The following is a 19,940-nucleotide window of genomic DNA, read 5'->3' on the forward strand; positions in this document are numbered from 1 at the left end:
TCCGGTCAGATATCAAATCTGATTTAGTCCCATTTGCCAGCATTTGGCCAATATTCCTCCTGTGGTTGTACCCAACTTGACCACTTCCTCTGACAGCAATTTCTGTACACACAACACTCTCTGTGTGAAACATTTATCTTCAGGTCCTTTCTAAATCATTCGCCCTCTCGCCTTCAACCTATGCTCTCTTGTTCTGGACTCCCCTATACTGGGATCAGAACGTGGCTATTCAGAATATCCATGCCCCTGATGATTTTATACACCTCTATAATGTCACCCCTCAGCCTCTTACACTCCAGGGGGAAACACCTCAACCTAATCAACCTCTCTTCGAAGCTCAAACCTCCAGTCCTGGGTCATCTGACTAAATCTTTTCTGCAGACAATCGAGTTGTACGCAGTATTCTTAAAGTGGCCTCACCAACATCCTGGGAGAGTTGGATTTGGCTGAATTCCCTTTGCTTTAGGCAGTGAGGAGATTCCAGTGAATTCTGGTCAGGGATCACCCAAAGGGTAGCACGGTAGTTAGCACTGCTGCCTCACAGCACCAGGGAATTGGGTTTGATTCCAGCCTTGGGTGACTGTCTATGTGGAGTTTGCACATTCGCCCCTTGTCTGTGTGAACTTCTAATGGGTGATCCAGTTTCCTACCACAAACTGTGTAGGTTCGGTGGATTGGTCATGCTAAATTATCTGTAGTGTTCAGGGATATCTAGGTTACGTACATTCGTCAGAGGTAAATATAGGGAAATGGATTGGGAAGGTGGATATGGACTTGTTGGCCCGAAAGGTCTGTTTCCACACTGCAGGGATTCCATTAAAATAAGAATGGTAACGATGACTTTAGAGTTTTTTTTTAGCTCGCACACATTGCTGTGATGAGGAACAATGAAGGAGTGAGACTGAGAGTTCCTTCTCAGGCAGATTACATTTTCTCCCTCTCTGAGCTGAATCACACAGGAATGTCATCCTCTCCCAAACTGTAGGGGATAGTGTAATTTTTAAACGGTTAGCTGCATTTTAGTCTTTTCTACCTTATAGTAAACACAAGCAGACACTCGAAACTGTTACCGGACCTCCCCCATGTTATTAATGAATGAAACAATTGTAACAGCTTTCCTCGATAGTTGAGAGACCGCCCTTAACCACAGTTGTACAACATCATCCATATAAGGAAAGAACGGGGAGCTCGAACACTGATTGGCCAAGTGAATAACAAAATAATCGCAGGGACCAGAACCCAAATAAGGAAAACAGTGGGGAACCCTAGCACTCATTGGTCAAGACAGCAGTAGGAGACCCAGCCCACATATACGTGTATATAATGCGTGGAGATTACTATGCTTGTGTGTATACCCACGGGAACAACACCCGACTTTGCAAAGTTGAATGAAAAAGTTTTGGACAGACTCCTCCGTGTCTTTGTTCCTGGGAAGGGAAATAAAAGTGCCGGAGATGGGGCCGGACAGCCACATATCTCGCACAAAACTGTACCATGTGAGGTCTCCTTGTACATTGTCCAAACTATGTCCCCATCACATTCCCTGTTCCATGTAGGTGCACCATTGCTGCTGTCATACATACACAGAGCCATACGCTTAGCAGAAAATGGTCTCGGTCAATTTGAAATATGTTTACATGTCCCTGTGTCATTTAAAAAAAAATTGTTTAATTTATTCAGAATACCTGTCTTAAAATGAACGCATTTTTTAAACAAATACAGAAATTTCTGGAAAAGCTCCTTTTACATGCTATATTTGTACCAGCCTCCACCACTTCCTTTGGCAGCTCATTCCATACACACACCACTCTCTGTGTGAAAAGGTGCCCTTTAGGCCTCATCAAAACCTTTCCCCTCTCACTTTTAAACAATGCCCTCTCGTATTGGACGCCCCTAACCTGGGGAAAAACCCTGACTACTCACCCTATCCATGGCTATTTTGATTTTATAAACCTTTACTGCTGCGAAATGTGACTCCAATCAACACGAATGGCTGGACTTTCAGTCATCCTGGGCCTAAATTCTGAAATGCAATGCTGACACCTCTTCCTTATCCATCAAGTCACAATTCTAAATCCATTTTAATCAGTTTGTTCAGATGTATTATGAGACACTTCTGTGGGATTTGCCCCTAGACCTTTGTGCCCGGAGGTAGGGACACTAGACTCACTCAGCAATACCCATAAAGCTGTAACATTATTCTCCTGTGTGTTTGTTCATCAGCCTGTTCTGACATGCTGTGACATACCTCTGCAATAGGCAGGACTTGAATCCAGACCTTCTAGTCCAGAGCTTGGAGCACTACCACACAAGTTCAGGAATTGGAATCAAATCCAGAGATGTGGCTCAGAGGCAGGGACACTACCCACCACACTACCATACCCAGATTTTGGGTCATATTTTAGTGGCCACTTTCAGCTTGGTGTGGATTTATTATAATCAGGTTACCATTACTGAATTACAAAAAACACTGTATTATTAAACAAATGCAAGATATTTGTCTCAACTGTAGGATATTGAGGGTACGTGCTGTGCCATCGAAATTAACTATGACCATCTTTAATCGCTATTATCTGTAGTCTGCAATATTAGGGAAAGAAATCCTGCAGACACACTCTGCCCAATGAAGGGTCTCAAATAGATATTTATTACTGAACACCAGAGACGAAGGAAGTGCTTAATTTCTGGTCCCAAAACACCGATCACTCTTAACCTGTGGTTAAGAAGGTATTTAACACACTTGGCTTCATTGGTCAGACCTTTGAGTATCGGAATTGGGACGTCATGTTGTGGTTGTACAGGACATTGGTGAGACCTCTTCTGGAATACTGTGTCCAGTCTGGTCATCCTGCCCGCTCATTCCATAGGCACACCACCCTCTGGGTGAAAAAGCTGCCCCTTAGGTCACTTTTAAATGTTTCCCCTCTCACCTTAAACCTATGTTCTCTAGCTTTGGTCTCCCTGTACCCTTCGAAAACACCTTGACTGTTCACTTTGATATTATTGACCTAGATATAATTAAGATGGAGAGGGTTGAGAACAGATTAACCTGGATGTTTCTGGGAATGGAAGGAAGTGAGCTATAAGTAGAGGCTGGTAGGTTGGGACTTTTTTCACTGCAGAGTATGAGATTAAGGGGTAGCTTTACAGAGGTTTATAAAATCATGAGGGGTACAGATAAGCTGAAGGGCTGATGTCTTTTCCCTCAAGGTGGGGATTCAAAACTGAGGGATATTTTAAGGTGCGAGGAAAAAGATTTACATAAGTCATGAGAGGTAATTATTTGAAATAGAATCTGGCTTGTGTGTGGAATGAACTTCCAGAGGAAGTGGTGAAAGCAGGGACAGTTACAATGTTTAAAGGACATTTAGATCAGTACATGGATAAGACATCAGTTTGGATGGTGCTGTGAGCAGCTGCCCTCTCCCTCCCCCTCTCTGAATGAATCCCTGTTGGTTTTCACCCTCTGCCAATGCCTGTGCAGTGGCGTGTGGAGGCCAGCAGAGGGGGCATTGCATCACTTTAAGCACCACAGAGACTGCCAGACCTGCTCCACACAGACACACAGATACACACACACAGGGATGGTTAGGGCACGGCGTGAAGCTCATCTGGTAACTTAAATGAAGCATAAAGAAATGCTCAATTCGCCTCATAAACTGTTAAAATATGAGTGTCAGATCTACCAAATCCCACTGTTTAAATAAAAACATCAATTTATTTTTTAACTCTGAAAGTGAACATTTTACATTAACTATTCACAACACTGAGACCCCCTTCCTCTTAACTGCTTATTACCCGACTCCAGCTCTATAGCAATATACTGTTTCTGGGTCTGCCATCCTCTCATATCTCAGGTGCTTGTAACCTTTCAGTTCAGAACAGAATTCACCCTCGCTTAAAGGTACAGTATACGCTTTCAACTTCATCACATTATACCCTGGTGAATATCGATAAGTGGAACCTATCCGGATTCCTCTTGCTCTGTGGTTTGTCAATATTTCATTTGCTCCGTCTGGTGTGCGTCAGGACTTTTGTTGCTCCATTGACAGCATGTCGACTCTGTCCACAGGAATATATCAGTATTTCACTTGCTCACACTCGTGTATGTGGGGCAGGATTTCAGTTGTTTCATGGGGACTGTGACGCTGTAACAATCTCAATGTTTGTAGATGGCACCGAACCTGGAAGAACTCTGCAGTCTATGGAGGACAGTGTGGAACTCTAACAGGACAATCACACGTTGGTGTAGTGTTCAGGTTTATGGCAGATGGGGATCAGTGCAGAGCAGTTTGTGGTGATACACTTTGGTAGGAAAGACAGTGAACGGCAGTTTAAAGCAGGCTGTGCCATTATAAAGGGGGTGTCGGAACAGAGAGTCCTGGGTGTATATGAGCACAGATTGTTGAAGATGTCAGGAGAAGTGGGGAGAGCAGTAACTATCACAGATTAGTTTCAGTATCTGAGCTGTTTACAGCTGACTCCCTCCTACACCTCCTGGGAGGTGATGGTGACGATGTGCTGTGAGCCCACCCTCCTGCCCACCAAGACCGTGGGGATTCCATTTGTACCAGCTCAACACAAAAGGGAGATGGCATCAGGGCCACGGCTTCTAAGTTGTGTCGGGAGGAAACGGAGCTGCCAGTGGGTTTAAAGTGAGAATTGCCCTTTACTGAACATTGCTCCTTACTCGGTCGGTGGGACCTGGATGTTTCAGAATCTCCACACGAGGTGTCCCTCTCCTCTCCAGCTTATACCATGGTCCTCCCCACATTGCAGGGGAAGGGGGTGAGGGAACGGATATCGGGCATTCCACCACACGGATAGGCCCTTCCTGTCCTATTCCAGGTAGTTTCTCCTGGAAAGGGAGAAAGGGAGGGAGAGAGGGAGGGTGGGAGTGGGTGGCCCTGCTGTTAGTGCTGGTGTAGGTGGGGGACATGGTCATGGTGAGGTGTCTGGAGGGTGTCAGTCCACTTTGTTGTATCCATGCAGTGTTATTAATGTGGTGGTGGTGCGGGGGGGGGGGGGGGGTGTAAGTGGAGGGAGAGAGAGGGAGAGAGAGAGAAAGAGACAGACAGAGACAGAGAGAGAGCGAGAAGGTGCAGCATGCGGCAGTGAGAGTGATGGACCATGAGCCTTGTTCGGGGGTTGGTGCTATAACAGATATACAGTGAGTGTGAGGGAGCAGAGAGAATACGGTGAGCCTTATCCTGACAGAGCGGGGAAGGTTATTGATGCTTGTCCTGTATTGCTGGGCATTTCTTCAGACCGCAGATAGTGCACTAAGCTGGGTGGTGAGCTCAGACCATGTTCGGTGGGTCTGGTGGTGTGGCCCACTCTGGGAAGATAATGGTCCCCCTCTGTACTAGCCCATCTACCAGGATCTCCGTGCTCCTGTCGACAAACCGTGGTGTAATTGCCCCTTATCTGCCAGGCTCGGGGTAAACTGTGCAGGGCAGCTCCTAACAGAGAAAGCTCAACCGTGTGCTCAGTGGCCTTTTAAAGATGGCGCCAGTGTCATGGATCATGGAATATCCAGGGACACCCGGGCGATAGTAAGTACCTCCAGCCATATTGGGTGGGAGAATCGGGTTGGTATTGAATGAGAGGGACACCATGGGGTGGATGGTTAATGAGATGAGTTCGATAAGATAGCACCAGGAAACTAGCTCGGCCTAGTGTAGATGATCCCTCCGTCACAGTCAATGGAAATGGCACTGAGACAAATTATTGTTAGATTTAGCCCAATGAGTCAAAGACTCTGTTGACCCTACACCCAGATACAAAGCTGAAGAACAAATACTCATCCAAAACTCTGCATCATCTGAACTCCCACCAATATCATGTTCACCTACAATTCCTGGAAACACTTATGTTACAGGATGCTGTTAAAATGTTTTCATTTCTGCATTCTAAAACCTGGGAACACATCCTTTCATAACACTGTCTCTCAGTGTCCCCCTCTCTGTCTATTTCCCATATCCCTCCACTTTGTTATTGTTTAAACTGATTCCCCCTCCATCTCTGTATCTCTGTGGCAGTGATGTTCACACTCACAGCACCCCCTTGTCAGGGCACAATGGAGATATGGAGTTGTAAATGGATGTGAGCTGTACATCTGTCACTTCCAGCCCGGGCTGCAAGTTTCCCCATGCTGGGCAGTGATCTATCACAGTGTTACAGATCAATGCACTAGGGTGGGATACACAGTCCTACTTGTTGGGAGGGTAACTGCTCCTGGTTTACAGATTAATTCACGTGTGACCACTACACAGATCACTGTGCTGGTCAGACTATCTGGTTGAGGTTTATAGATAATGCCCTGCTGTGGTCTGCACTTCTCCCGCTGCTGGACAGATATCTACTACGGGGTTATCGATCAATGCACTGCTGTGGTTTGCACAGCTCCGCGTGTTGGACAGATATCTACTCCGGGCTTATAGATCAATGCACTGCTGTGGTCTGCACTTCTCACTGCGCTGGACAGATAAGTGGTCTGGGATTATAGGTCAATGCCCTGATCTGATCTGTGCAGTGCTCCACTCTGGACAGATTGCTGGGTTGTACTGAGCAGGACACTGGCATGGTCTGCACAGTGTTCCACGGTGAACAGATATCTCCTCTGGGTTGATGGTATCTGGGCTGGTTCTGTGAGGTGGATTGAGAATGTGGTATATCTAACCATTTCAGCTGATCTGGCAATGCCTTTAGTTCCCATCCCTGTGACTGGACCCTCCGTCTCTCACCCCATTAATGTTACAGTGTGTCCAGGTACAGGACATCATGTTGGTGGGGGGGGGGGGGGGGGGGGGGGGGGGGTAGGGGGAAAGGTCATGGACAGGTCAAGGAGTTCCCCGGAACGTTCTGTCCCCGACATTCTATAACTGACATTCCCCGGAACGTTCTGTCCCTGACATTCTATAACTGACATTCCCCGGAACGTTCTGTCCCTGACATTCTATAACTGACATTCCCCGGAACGTTCTGTCCCTGACATTCTATAACTGACATACCCCGGAACGTTCTGTCCCTGACATTCTATAACCGACATTCCCCGGAACGTTCTGTCCCTGACATTCTATAACTGACATTCCCCGGAACGTTCTGTCCCTGACATTGTTTGTGAACGGCCGGACGTCAGTGAATTAAACTAACGATAAGATCCCGAGGGAAGAGATCCCGTTCCAGGGAGAAGGAGACACTGTTCCGAAGGCCCCTCAGGCGGTTAAAGGGGGGAATACGTTTTCCCGGCATTTTCATTTCTCCACGACACAGGATCGACCACAATTAAGACCAAAATACAGGAATTCCCAAATTCCGTGTGTCTTCAGGAAACTGGGAGAGAATCCTTCAGGACAGCAACGTTCCCACCCTCCGTATGAGGAACTGGGAAGGAGTGACCTGTGTCTACTCTCGAGTGATCGAGTGTGTGGGAATGTTCTAGAAACCATCTGCCCTTATGGATGTGTCTCTGTGTGTTTGGGGAGGGAGGGTTTCTTGTGGTTTATGTCACATTTTTGTCAGTAATTCCGACCTTCCCATTTGTTATTCCAGCTCCAATTATTTTAATAAATCCCTGAATACAGGGACACATTTGAAAATCTCACTGGGTCCCCGATGAAACGGGTCCCTTTGCCTCCAGGGCAACTGTGACTATGGTCACAGTTAACGTAGTGACCATCTACGTCCTGCTTTATAAAGATTGTGGATTGTCTCCATGTGTCAGACGTTACCTGGGGGCCATGGCAGCGGCGGATCTCCTGGTCATTATCCTCGACCTGATCCTGAGACACATTCCCATTGTTTATCGGGAACAGTTTTATTTCCTGTACTCTGTCCCCGTGTGTAATATCCACGCCGTCCTGCTTTATGCAGCCACTGACTGCTCTGTCTGGTTCACCGTCACTTTCACCTTTGATCGGTTTGTGGCCATTTGTTGCCAGAAGCTGAAAAGTAAATATTGCAGTGAGAAGACGGCGGCTGTGGTTCTGGGAGCAGTGACTGTGCTGAGCTGTTTAAAGGACATTTCCTGGTATTTTATTCTCACGGCTCGGTATTGGCTGGTGAACGGCCCCTGGTTTTGTGATGTAACAATCGCTGTTCTATACTCCAGTGTCTGGGTCACAATCGAGTTCCTCCACCACATTCTAACCCCGTGTGTCCCATTTCCCCTGATTCTGCTGCTCAATGTTCTCACCGTCAGACACATTTTAGTGACCAGCAGAGCCCGCAGGAGACTCCGCGCTCACACCAATGGGGACGCTCAGTCTGACACTGAAATGAGAAACCGAAAAAAATCCATCATTTTACTGTTTATGATCTCGGCCAATTTCATCCTGTTATGGTCAACGTTAATGCTGTATTCTATATGGAGTCGGATGTGGTATATTGGGTATGACTCTGTGTATCTCCATGCCTTTGTGCAGGAATTGGGCTTCATGCTGCAGCTCCTCAGTTGCTGCACAAACACTGCGATTTATGCCGTGACCCAGACTAAGTTCAGGCAGCAGCTGAAGAATGTGCTGAAATATCCCTTCACCCAGATCCATCCATCCATCAAATTCCCGCATTAATCAATCCATCCGGGATTTTCTCATTTCAGTTCAGTGTTTCAGCGATGGAGCAGCCTGTCGCTATGGTAACAGACTGAGGGTAGCGCTGGGTTGTCCATCCTTATCCCACAGGGGGGTTACAGGGAAACATTTCAATGCTTCTCACAACTCAGGGGCCGGTGAGAAAAGGCACCATCCCACTGACTGTATCCATCACTTCCATTTGTAACCAATAAAAATGTTGATTAAAGCGTGCCGAGCAGCAGAGTGACCGATGTTGTTGTGTGTCTTTGTGTTGGAGAAGCTGAGATGGTGAGAGACAGACTCAGCCCCAAGTCCTGGTCCTCAGGGAAGGGGAGGGCACCGGGCCCTGAGCTCAGGAAATGGGTTTAACTCCCTCTGTCACCCCCACTCCAACCTGGCCTCCCCATTTCCTCTCCCCCACTCTCTCCACCTGCCTCCACTCTTTCCTCTCCCCCCTCCCCTGCACTCTCTCTCTCTCTCTCCTGCCGTCTCTGTCTCCCTCCCGCAATTCCGTCTCTACACCATTTTTCCCCCTCCTCCCATCTCCCACATCTCTCTGTCATCTCACAACCACCCTTTCAACCACATGCAACCACAGCACCACCCAGTACCCCACTCCCCAGTCTCTGGATCAGAGGGAGAGGGACGCGTCAGGGAGACAGACTGCGTCAGAGAGGGAGGGAGGGGCAGGAGGGAGAGATATTTAGTCAGAGAGAAACAGAGGGAGGTGAGGAGAAAGAGAGACCGAGGGAGGTGGATCGAGAGTGAGAGAAGGTGGAGAGAGAGTGAAGGAGTGAAGGAGCAGGGAGAGAGAGAGAGAGAGAGAGAGAGACAGAGAGAGAGAGAAGGTGAGGGATAAAGTGAGGGAGACATAACGAGAGAGGGGTCAGAGAGAGGGGGACAGAGAGAAAGGGACACAGAGAGAGAGGGGGACAGAGAGAGGGGACAGAGAGAGAGGGGGACAGAGAGAGGGGACAGAGAGAGGGGGACAGAGTGAGGGGGACAGAGAGAGAGGGGCACAGAGAGGGGGACAGAGAGAGAGGGGACAGAGAGAGAGGGGACAGAGAGAGAGAGAGGGATACAGAGAGAGAGGGACACAGAGAGGGGGTACAGAGAGAGGGCTGGGACCGGGAAGGCGGGACAGAGAGGGGGATAGGGAGAGGGGGAACAGAGAAAGAGGGGGACAGAGAGAGGTGGGATTGAGAGAGAGGGGGACAGAGAGAGGGGAAAGAGAGAGGGGGTATAGAGAGAGGGGTGGTGACAGAGAGAGAGGGGGGACAGAGAGAGGGGAGTAAGAGGGGGTATAGAGAGAGGGGTGGTGACAGAGAGAGAGGGATAGAGAGAGGGGGTACAGAGAGAGAGGGGGACAGAGAGAGGGGAACAGAGAGAGGGGGCAGAGAGAGTGGGTACAGAGAGAGGGGGACAGAGAGAGAGGGACAGAGAGACAGGGACAGAGACAGAGGGACAGAGAGAGAGGGGGAACCGAGAGAGGGCTGGGACCGAGAAGGCGGAACAGAGAGGGTATATAGAGACGGGGACAGAGAGAGGGGGGTCAGAGAGAGGGTGGACAGAGAGGGGAGGAACGGAGATGGGGACATAGAGAGAGGGGGACAGAGAGAGAGGGGTACAGAGAGAGGGGGCAGAGGGGGATAGAGAGAGTGGAGACAGAGAGAGGGGGCAGAGTGGAGGGGGGCAGAGAGAGAGGGTGGACAGAGAGGGGAGGGACGGAGATGGGGACATAGAGTGAGGGGGACAGAGAGAAAGGGGTACAGAGAGAGTGGTTACAGAGAGAGTGGGGACAGGGAGAAGGGCGACAGAGAGGGTGCAAACAGGGAGAAATAGGGGGACAGAGAGACGGAGTCAGATAGAGGGGAAGGCAGAGAGAGGGGGAATGAGAGAGGAGGGAAGAGCGAGGGGAACAGAAGTGGCAGACTGAGAGCGGGGGGACAGAGAGAGAGGAGAGGCAGAGTGGGCAGAGAGAGGTGGTACAGAAAGACGGGGACAGAGAGAGAGGTGGTACAGAGAGACGAGGGTGCAGTAGAGGGGGGACAGGGAGACGGAGAGGAATGGACAGAGAGAGGGGCAAAGAGAGAGGGGGACAGAGGGGGCGGACTGAGAGCAGGGGGACTGAGAGAAGGAGGTGCAGAGAGAGGGGGGGGGCCGAGAGAGGGGGACAGAGAGCGGGAGAGATCGGGGTGGGGGGGTAGAGAGAGTGGTGGTCACAGAGAGAGGGGCGGCAGAGGGGGCAGAGAGAGGAGTACAGAGAGAGGGGGACAGAGAGAGAGGGGGGACAGAGACAGAGGGGGGACAGAGACAGAGGGGGGACAGAGAGAGAGGGGACAGAGAGAGGAGGGAACAAAGGGAGAGGGGGTCAGAGGGGGGGGCAGAGGTGGAAGAGAGAGGGGTGACAGAGAGAGGGGGAAAATGAGAGAGGGGGACAGTGAGCGAAGGGGAAGAGGGGGAGGACAGAGAGAGAGGGGGGACAGAGAGAGAGTAGGGACAGAGACGGGGAGAAAGTGAGAGAGGGGGGACGGATAGAGAGCGTGGAAAGAAAGAGGGGTGGAAATAGAGAGGGGAACAGAGGGGGCAGACAGAGAGAGTGGGGACCGCGAGAGAGAGGGACAGAGAAAGAGGGGGACAGAGAGAGGGGGGACAGAGAGAAGGGGGAAAGAGAGGGGGAGGTCAGAGAGAGAGAGCGGGGGTCAGAGAGAGAGGGGTTCAGAGAGACAGGCGGGACAGACAGAGAGGGGACAAGAAATTGGGGGTGAGAGAGGGTTGAGTGAAAGGGGAGAGAGAGAGGGAAGAGAGAGGGGGGACAGAGAGAGGGGTGCAGAGAGAGAGGGGTGGACAGAGAGATGGGGCCAGAGGGAGAGGGAGGGACAGAGTGAGAGGGTGGCAGAGACGAGGGTGACAGAGCGGGGGGTACAGAGAGGGGGGACAGAGAGAGCGTGGGGACAGAGAGAGGGGGGGAAATTGAGAGGGGGGACAGAGAGCTGGGGGGCGCAGAGAGAGGGGGGACATAAAGAGGGGGCAGAGAGTGCGGGGTAAAGAAAGGGGAGGAAAGAGAGAGGACAGACAGTGAGGACAGACAGAGAGAGTGGCGACAGAGAGAGGGGAGGACAGAAAGGAGGAGGGAAAACAGATGGGGGGACAGAGAGAGGGGGATACAGAGAGAGGGGGACAGAGAGGGTGGATCAGAGAGAGGGGGGGAAAGAGAGAGGGGTGACAGAGAGATGGGGGCAGAGAGGGGGGGGACAGAGAGAGGGGGACAGAGAGAGTAGGGCAGAGAGAGAAGTGACAGAGAGGGGGGACAGAGAGAGAGGGATAGAGAGAGGGGGAACAGAGAGAGTGAGGGGACAGAGAGAGGGGGTATATAGAGAGGGCTGAGACCGAGAATGGGGGACAGAGAGGGGGGTTCAGAGAGGGGAGTCAGAGAGAGGGGGTACAGAGAGATGGGACAGAGAGTGTGGGAACAGTGAGAGAGGGAGACACAGAGAGAGGTACAGAGAAAGGGCTGGGACCGCGAAGGCGAGACAGAGAGGGGGGATAGGGAGAGGGGGGATAGAGAGAGAGAGGGGACAGAGTGAGGAGGTAGAGAGAGGGGGATAGAGAGAGGGGGAACAGAGAGGGGGGAACAGAGACGGGGGACAGAGAGGGGGACTGAGAGAGGGGGCAGGGAGGGGGCAGAGAGGGGGGGACACAGAGAGGGGGGACAGAGAGAGTGAGTGGACAGAGAGGGCTGGGACCGAAAAGGCTGGACAGAGAGGAGGGATAGGGATAGGGGGGAATAGAGAGAGAGGGGGGACAGAGAGAGAGAGGGGACAGAGAGAGGAGATAGAGAGAGGGGGATGGAGAGAAGGGGGACAGAGAGGGGGGACAGAGAGAGTGAGGGGACAGAGAGAGGAGGTAGAGAGAGAGGTCTGTGACCTAGAAGGGGGAACGGGGGGGGGGGGGTGGGGGAACAGAGAGGGGGGTCAGAGAGACGGGTAAATAGAGACGGGGACAGAGGGGGCGGACTGATAGCGGGGGACAGAGAGAAGGGGGGACAGAGAGAGGGGGCAGAGGGTAGTGACAGAGAGGGGAGACAGACAAAGAGAGAGGGGAGGACAGAGAGAGGGGGGACAGAGAGAGGGGGACAGAGAGAGCGGGGACAGAGAGGGGGCGACAGAGAGAGATGGATAGAGAGAGGGGGGACAGAGAGAGGGAGGGTACATAGAGAGGGCTGGGACCGAGAAGGCGGGACAGAGATTGGGGGAACAGAGAGGGGGGCTCAGAGAGAGGGGGAATCAGAGAGAGGGGGGCTCAGAGTGAGGGGGAACAGAGAGAGGGGAGTCAGAGAGAGGGGAGTCAGAGAGAGGGTGTCAGAGAGAGGGTGAACGAGAGAGGGGGACAGAGAGAGAGGGGGGACACAGAGAGGGGGTACAGAGAGAGGGCTTGGACCGAAAGGTGGGGGGAGAGGGAGGGGGGTCAGAGAGAGGGGTAAAGAGAGACGGCGACAGAGGGTGCGGACTGAGAGCGGGGTGACAGAGAGAAGTGGTGACAGAGAGAGAAGGACAGAGAGAGTGAGGGGACAGAGAGAGCGGGTACAGAGAGAGGGCTGGGATCGAGAAGGCGGGACAGAGAGTGGGATACAGAGAGGGGGAACAGAGAAAAAGGGGGACAGAGAGAGGTGGGATTGAGAGAGAGGTGGACAGAGAGAAGGGAAAGAGAGAGGGGAGACAGAGAGAGGGGTAGAGAGAGAGGGTATAGAGAGAGGGGTGGTGACAGAGAGAGGGGGACAGAGAGAGAGGGGATTTAGAGGGGGTATAGAGAGAGGGGTGGTGACAGAGAGAGAGGGGAACACAGAGAGAGGGAGACAGACAGAGGAGGGACAGAGAGGGAGGCAGAGAGAGGGGGTACAGAGAGAGACGGGGACAGAGAGAGGGGAACAGAGAGAGGGGGCAGAGAGAGTGTGTACAGAGAGAGGAGGACAGAGAGAGAGGGACAGAGAGAGAGGGACAGAGAGAGAAGGACAGAGAGAGGGGGAACCGAGAGAGGGCTGGGACCGAGAAGGCGGAACAGAGAGGGTGTACAGAGACGGGGACAGAGAGAGGGGGGTCAGAGAGAGGGTGGACAGAGAGGGGAGGGACGGACATGGGGACATAGAGAGAGGGGGAAAGAGAGAGAGGGGTACAGAGAGAGTGGTTACAGAGAGAGTGGGGACAGAGAGAGGGGGTCAGAGAGCGGAAGAGATCGGGGGGAGGGGGGGCAGAGAGGGTGGGGGTCACAGAGAGAGGGGCGGCAGAGGGGGCAGAGAGAGGAGTACAGAGAGAGGGGGACAGAGAGAGAGGGGGGACAGAGACAGAGGGGGGACAGAGAGAGAGGGGACAGAGAGAGGAGGGAACAAAGGGAGAGGGGGTCAGACAGAGGGGGGGCAGAGGTGGAAGAGAGAGGTGACAGAGAGAGGGGGGACAGTGAGAGAGGGGGACAGTGAGCGAGGGGGACAGAGGGGGAGGACAGACAGACAGGGGGGACAGAGAGAGAGTAGGGACAGAGACGGGGAGAAAGTGAGAGAGGGGGGACGGATAGAGAGAGCGTGGAAAGAAAGAGGGAGATATAGAGAGGGGAACAGAGGGGGCAGACAGAGAGAGTGGGGACCGCGAGAGGGAGGGACAGAGAAAGAGGGGGACAGAGAGAGGGGGGACAGAGAGAAGGGGAAAAGAGAGGGGGAGGTCAGAGAGAGGGGGGATCAGAGAGAGAGGGGTTCAGAGAGACAGGCAGGACAGACAGAGAGGGGACAAGAAAGTGGGGGAGAAAGAGAGTTGAGTGATAGGGGAGAGAGAGAGGGAAGAGAGAGGGGGGGCAGAGACAGGGGTGCAGAGAGTGGGGTGCAGATAGTGGGGGACAGAGAGACGTGTACAGAAAGAGAGAGGTGGACAGAGAGATGGGGCCAGAGGGAGAGGGATGGACAGAGTGAGAGGGTGACAGAGACGAGGGTGACAGAGCGGGGGGTACAGAAGGGGGGGGGGGTGCATTGAGAGGGGGGGACAGAGAGCTGGGGGGCGCAGAGAGAGGGGGGACATAAAGAGGGGCAGAGAGTGTGGGGGAAAGAAAGGGGAGGAAAGAGAGAGGACAGACAGAGAGGACAGACAGAGAGAGTGGCGACAGAGAGAGCGTGGGACAGAGAGAGGGGAGGACAGAGAGGAGGGGGGACAGAGAGGGGGGGACAGAGAGAGGGGGATACAGAGAGAGGGGATCAGAGGGAGAGGGGGGACAGAGAGAGGGGGACAGAGAGAGGGGGATACAGAGAGAGGGGGATATAGAGATAGGTTGGGCAGAGAGGGAGGGGATAGAGACAGAGGGGGACAAGAAAGTGGGGGAGAGAGGTAGGGGAGAGATGGGGAGAGAGGGGGGTAAAGAGAGGGTGGACAGAGAGAGGGGGACAGTGAGTGGGGGACAGAGAGCAGTGGACAGAGAGAGTGGGGACAGAGGGAGAGGAGGGTAGAGAGAGAGGGGGGACAGACAGAGGGGTGACGGGAGAGAGGGGGACAGAGAGAGGGCAAACAGAGAGGGGGACAACGAGGGGGTCGGGGGGGATTGCGATGGGGGACAGAGAGGGGGGACAGTGACAGAGGGGCAGAGAGAGAGGGACAGGGGGCAGAGAGAGGGGGAGGGGGGACAGAGAGAGGCGGAAGGGGGGGACAGAGAGAGGGGGGATAGAAAGAGGGGGCAGAGAGAGGGGGGGCAGAGAGGGGGGGACAGAGAGAGGGGAACGGAGAGAGAGAGGGGGGACAGAGAGAGGGGGACAGAGAGAGGGGATCAGACAGAGAGGGGGGACAGAGAGGGGACAGTGAGAGAGGGACAGAGAGAGGAACAGGGGGACAGAGAGAGGGGTAGGGGAGACAGAGAGAGGTGGGTGGGGGGGGTAACAGAGAGAGGGGGAATAGAAAAAGGGGGACAGAGAGAGGGGGGAAAGAGAGAGGGGGACAGAGTAAGGGGGGATAGAGAGGGGGAACAGAGAGAGCGGGGATAGAGAGAGAGGGGGACAGAGAGGGGGCGGCAGAGAGAGGGGAACAGAGAGAGGAGGGACAGAGAGAGGGGACAGAGAGAGGGAATCAGAGAGAGAGGGGGGACAGAGAGGGTGGGACAGAGAGAGGGGGATACTGAGAGAGGGGGATACAGAGAGAGGTTGGGCAGAGAGTGGGGGCAGAGAGAGTGGGACAGTGAGAAGGAAGTCAGTGAGGAGGGACAGAGGGGGGACAGAGAGGGGGTGTCAGAGAGGTGGAGAAAGAGAGATGTTATGATAGAGTGAGAGGGGACAGGGGGAGCATAGAGAGTGGTACAGAGGGGTCAGACGGAGAGTGGGGGATAGAGAGAAGGAGGGACAGAGGAAGAGGGGGGACAGAGAAAGGGTGGACAGAGGAAGAGGGGGACAGAGAGAGGGGTCAGAGAGGGGGGACAGAGAGACGGGAAAGAGAGACGGGACAGAGAGAGAGGGAGAACAGAGAGAGGTGGTACAGAGAGAGGGGGAACAGAGGGGGGTACGGGGAGAAGGAGGGACAGAGAGAGGGGGAAACAGAGAGAGTGGGAAGAGTGAGAGAGGGTAGACAGAGAGACGGGGGCGCAGTAGAGGGGGGACAGGGGGATGGAGAGGGGGGACAGAGAGGGGGGGAAAGAGAGAGGGGTCAGTGAGGGGCGGACTGAGAGCGGGGAACAGAGAGAAGGAGGGGCAGCGAGAGGTGGACCCAAAGTGGGGGACAGAGAGTGGGAGAGACAGAGGGGGGTAGCAGAGAGAGGTGGTTCAGAGAGAGAGGGCGGCAGAGGGGGCAGAGAGAGGAGTAGAGAGGGGCAGAGAAAGAGGGGGGACAGAGAGAGAGTGGACAGATTGGGGACAGAGAGGGGAGGGACAGAGAGGGGGGGGCAGAGAGTGGGGGACAGAGATAGGGGGAACAGAGAGTCGGGGTCAGAGAGAGGGGGGACAGAGAGCAGGGGCTCAGAGTGTGGGGGGACAGAGAGCGTGGAGATAGAGAGCGTGGGGACAGAGAGCGGCCGGGCAGAGGGGCGGGACAGAGAAAGGAGGACAGAGAGAGGAGGGAACAGGGGGAAAGGGGGTCAGAGAGGGGCAGAGGGGGAAGAGAGAGGGGTGACAGAGACAGAGGGGGACAGAGAGAGAGGGATAGAGAGAGTGGGGACAGAGAATGTGGGTGCCAGAGAGAGGGGGCGAAAGAGAGAGAGGGGACAGAGAGAGAAGTTGGTGGACAGAGAGATGGGGACAGAGGGAGAGGAGGGTACAGAGAGAGGGGTGGACAGAAAGAGGGGGACAGAGAGAGGATGGAAAGAAAGAGGGGGAAAGGGAGAGGGGGACAGTGGAGGCGGATAGAGGGAGTGGGGACAGAGAGAGGGAGGGACAGAGAAAGAGGAGGACAGAGAGAAGGGGGGCAGAGAGGGGGCGGTCAGAGAGAAGAGGGGGTCAGAGAGAGAGGGGCACAGAGAGAGGGGACGGGGGACAGAGGGAGGCGGACGGGGGGACAGAGAAAGGGGGGATAGAAAGAGGGGGACGGAGAGAGGGGGACAGAGGTGGGGGGGACAGAGGGAGGGGGGAACAGAGAGGGGGGTCAGAGAGAGGGTGGATAGAGAGAGTTGGGATCGAGAGAGGGGGGACAGAGAGAGGGGAACGGAGGGGGGGGGACAGAGAGAGGGGGAGAGAGAGAGGCGGACGGGAGGACAGCGAGAGGGTAGATAGAAAGAGGGGGACAGAGAGAGGGGGGGACAGAGAGAGGGGAATGGAGAAAGAGCGGGATATAGAGAGGGGGAGAGAGAGAGAGAGGGGGGTCCGTGAGAGGGGGGACAGTGAGAGGGGGACAGAGCGGGGGTGTCAGAGAGGGGGAGAAAGAGAGACGGTATGACAGAGTGAGGGGTGACGGGGGAGCAGAGAGAGTGGTACAGAGGGGGCAGACTGAGAGTGGGGTGCAGAGAGGAGGGACAGAGAGAGGGGGGACAGAGGAAGAGGGGGGACAGAGAAAGGGGGGAGAGAGAGAGGGGACAGAGAGCGGGGGGACAGAGAGCGGGGGGAAAAATAGCGGGGGGACAGAGAGAGAGGGGGACAGAGAGAGGGGGACAGAGAGAGAGGGGGGACAGAGAGAGGGGGGGACAGAGAGAGGGGGACAGAGAGAGAGAGGGGACAGAGAGAGGGTCGTGGACAGAGAGATGGGGACAGAGGGAGAGGAGGATACAGAGAGAGGGGTGGACAGAAAGAGGGGGACAGAGAGAGGATGGAAAGAAAGAGGGCGAAAGGGAGAGGGGGACAGAGGGGGCGGATAGAGGGAGTGGGTATAGAGAGAGGGAGGGACAGAGAAAGAGGGGGACAGAGAGAGCGGGACAGAGAGAAGGGGGGCAGAGAGAGGGCGGTCAGAGAGAATAGGGGGTCAGAGAGGGGGGGACAGAGAGAGAGAGGGGACAGTGAGAGAGGGCTTAGAGGGGGAACAGAAAAGGATGACAGAGAGAGGGGGACATGGAGAGGGGAGGGAAAGAGAGACGGAGACAGAGAGGGGGGGACAGAGAGAGGGGGGGACAGAGAGACAGTGGACAGAGAGAGTGGTGGCAGAGAGAGGGGGACAGAGAGAGGGGGACACAGAGAGTGGGGGCAGAGAGAGGGGGACAGAGAGAGGAGGCAGGGAGAGGGCGACAGAGAGAGAGGGGGACAGAGAGAGAGGGGGACAGAGAGACAGGGGACAGAGAGAGTGGGGCAGAGAGAGGGGGACGGAGAAAGGGGGACAGAGAGAGGGGGACAGAGAGAGGGGGACAGAGAGAGGAGGCAGGGAGAGGGCGACAGAGAGAGAGGGGGACAGAGAGAGAGGGGGACAGAGAGACAGGGAACAGAGAGAGTGGGGGCAGAGAGAGGGGGACAGAGAGAGGGGGACACAGAGAGTGGGGGCAGAGAGAGGGGGACAGAGAGAGGGGGACAGAGAGAGGGGGACAGAGAGAGGGGGCTAGAGGAGGACAGAAAAAGGGTGACAGAGAGCGTGACAGAGAGAGGGCGGACATAGAGGGGAAAGAGATAGAGGGGATAGAGAGACGGGTGTCAGAGGGGGGAGCAGAGAGAGGGGGCCGGGGTTGGTTGGCAGTGGGGCGGAGCAGAGGTGGGGACAGAGAGTGGGTGGACAGAGTGGGAGGTACAGAGAGGGTGGACAGAGGGGTGGAACAGAGAGTGGATCAGAGAGGTGGGAGACAGGGAGAGGGGGACATAGAGAGGGGAAACAGAGAGTGGAGGACAGGAGCAGACAGAGAGGGGGACAGAGAAAGCGGGGACAGAGAGGGAGGAGAGAGAGGGGGACAGAGATAGGGCGTCAGAGAGAGGGGGGAAATAGAAGTGGTCAGAGAGTGGGGAGAGAAAGTGGAGGGACAGAGTGGGAGGAGAGAGTAGGGGACACAGAGAGAGACGGGACAGAAGGGGGTACAGAGAAGGGGCGGAGCAGAGTATGGGACAGAGAGAGAGGGACAGAAAGAGGGGGACACAGAGAGAGGGGGCAGAGAGAGAGCGGGACAGAGAGGGCCAGATAATGGGGTCAGAGAGAACGAGAGAGGGGTGACAGAGAGAGCGCGGACAGAGAGAGAGGGCGATAGAGAGAGGGGGACAGAGAGAGAGGGGACGGGGGGATGGAGATGGGGGGATAGAGATGGGGCAGAGAGAGGGGACAGAGACAGGGGGACAGAGCGAGAGGGGGACAGAGATAGAGGGGGTAGAGATAGGGAGACAGAGAGTGGAGGACAGAGATGGGAAACAAAGAGGGGGACAGAGAGAGGGGACAAAGGGAGAGGGGGTACAGAGAGATGGGCGACAAAGGGGTACAGAGGGAGGGGGCTGACAGAGAGGAGAGGTACAGAGAGGGGAGAACAGAGAGGGGGATTGAGAGAGGGTTGACAGAGAGAGAGGGGACATAGAGGGGGCAGAGAGAGGGGTTATATAGAGAGGGGGACAATGAGAGGGGGACAGAGAGGGAGGGAGGATAGAGAGGGGGCAGAGTGAGGTGGGACAGAGAGATGGGGACAAGGAGAGGGGGACAGAGAGAGGGTTACAGAGGGAGGCGGTACAGAGAGAGGAAGGACAGAGAGAGGGAGGACAGAGAGAGGGAGGACAGAGAGAGGGAGGACAGAGAGTGGGAGGACAGAGAGAGGAGGACAGAGAGAGGAGGACAGAGAGAGGAAGACAGAGAGAGAGAGAGCGGATGGGGGGCACAGAGAGAGGTGGGACAGAGAGAGGGAGGACAGAGAGAGGGGGCAGAGAGAGGGGGCAGAGAGAGGGGGTCAGATTGAGGGGAACAGGGAGACGGGGAAGAGAGAGTGGGCACAGAGAGCGTGGGGCCAGAGAGGGGAGGACGCGGGGGA

Source organism: Chiloscyllium plagiosum, unplaced genomic scaffold, assembly GCF_037043375.1.
Source record: "Chiloscyllium plagiosum isolate Xiang-an unplaced genomic scaffold, Cpla_swu_hap1 HiC_scaffold_48, whole genome shotgun sequence".
Classification (NCBI taxonomy): Eukaryota; Metazoa; Chordata; class Chondrichthyes; order Orectolobiformes; family Hemiscylliidae; genus Chiloscyllium; species Chiloscyllium plagiosum.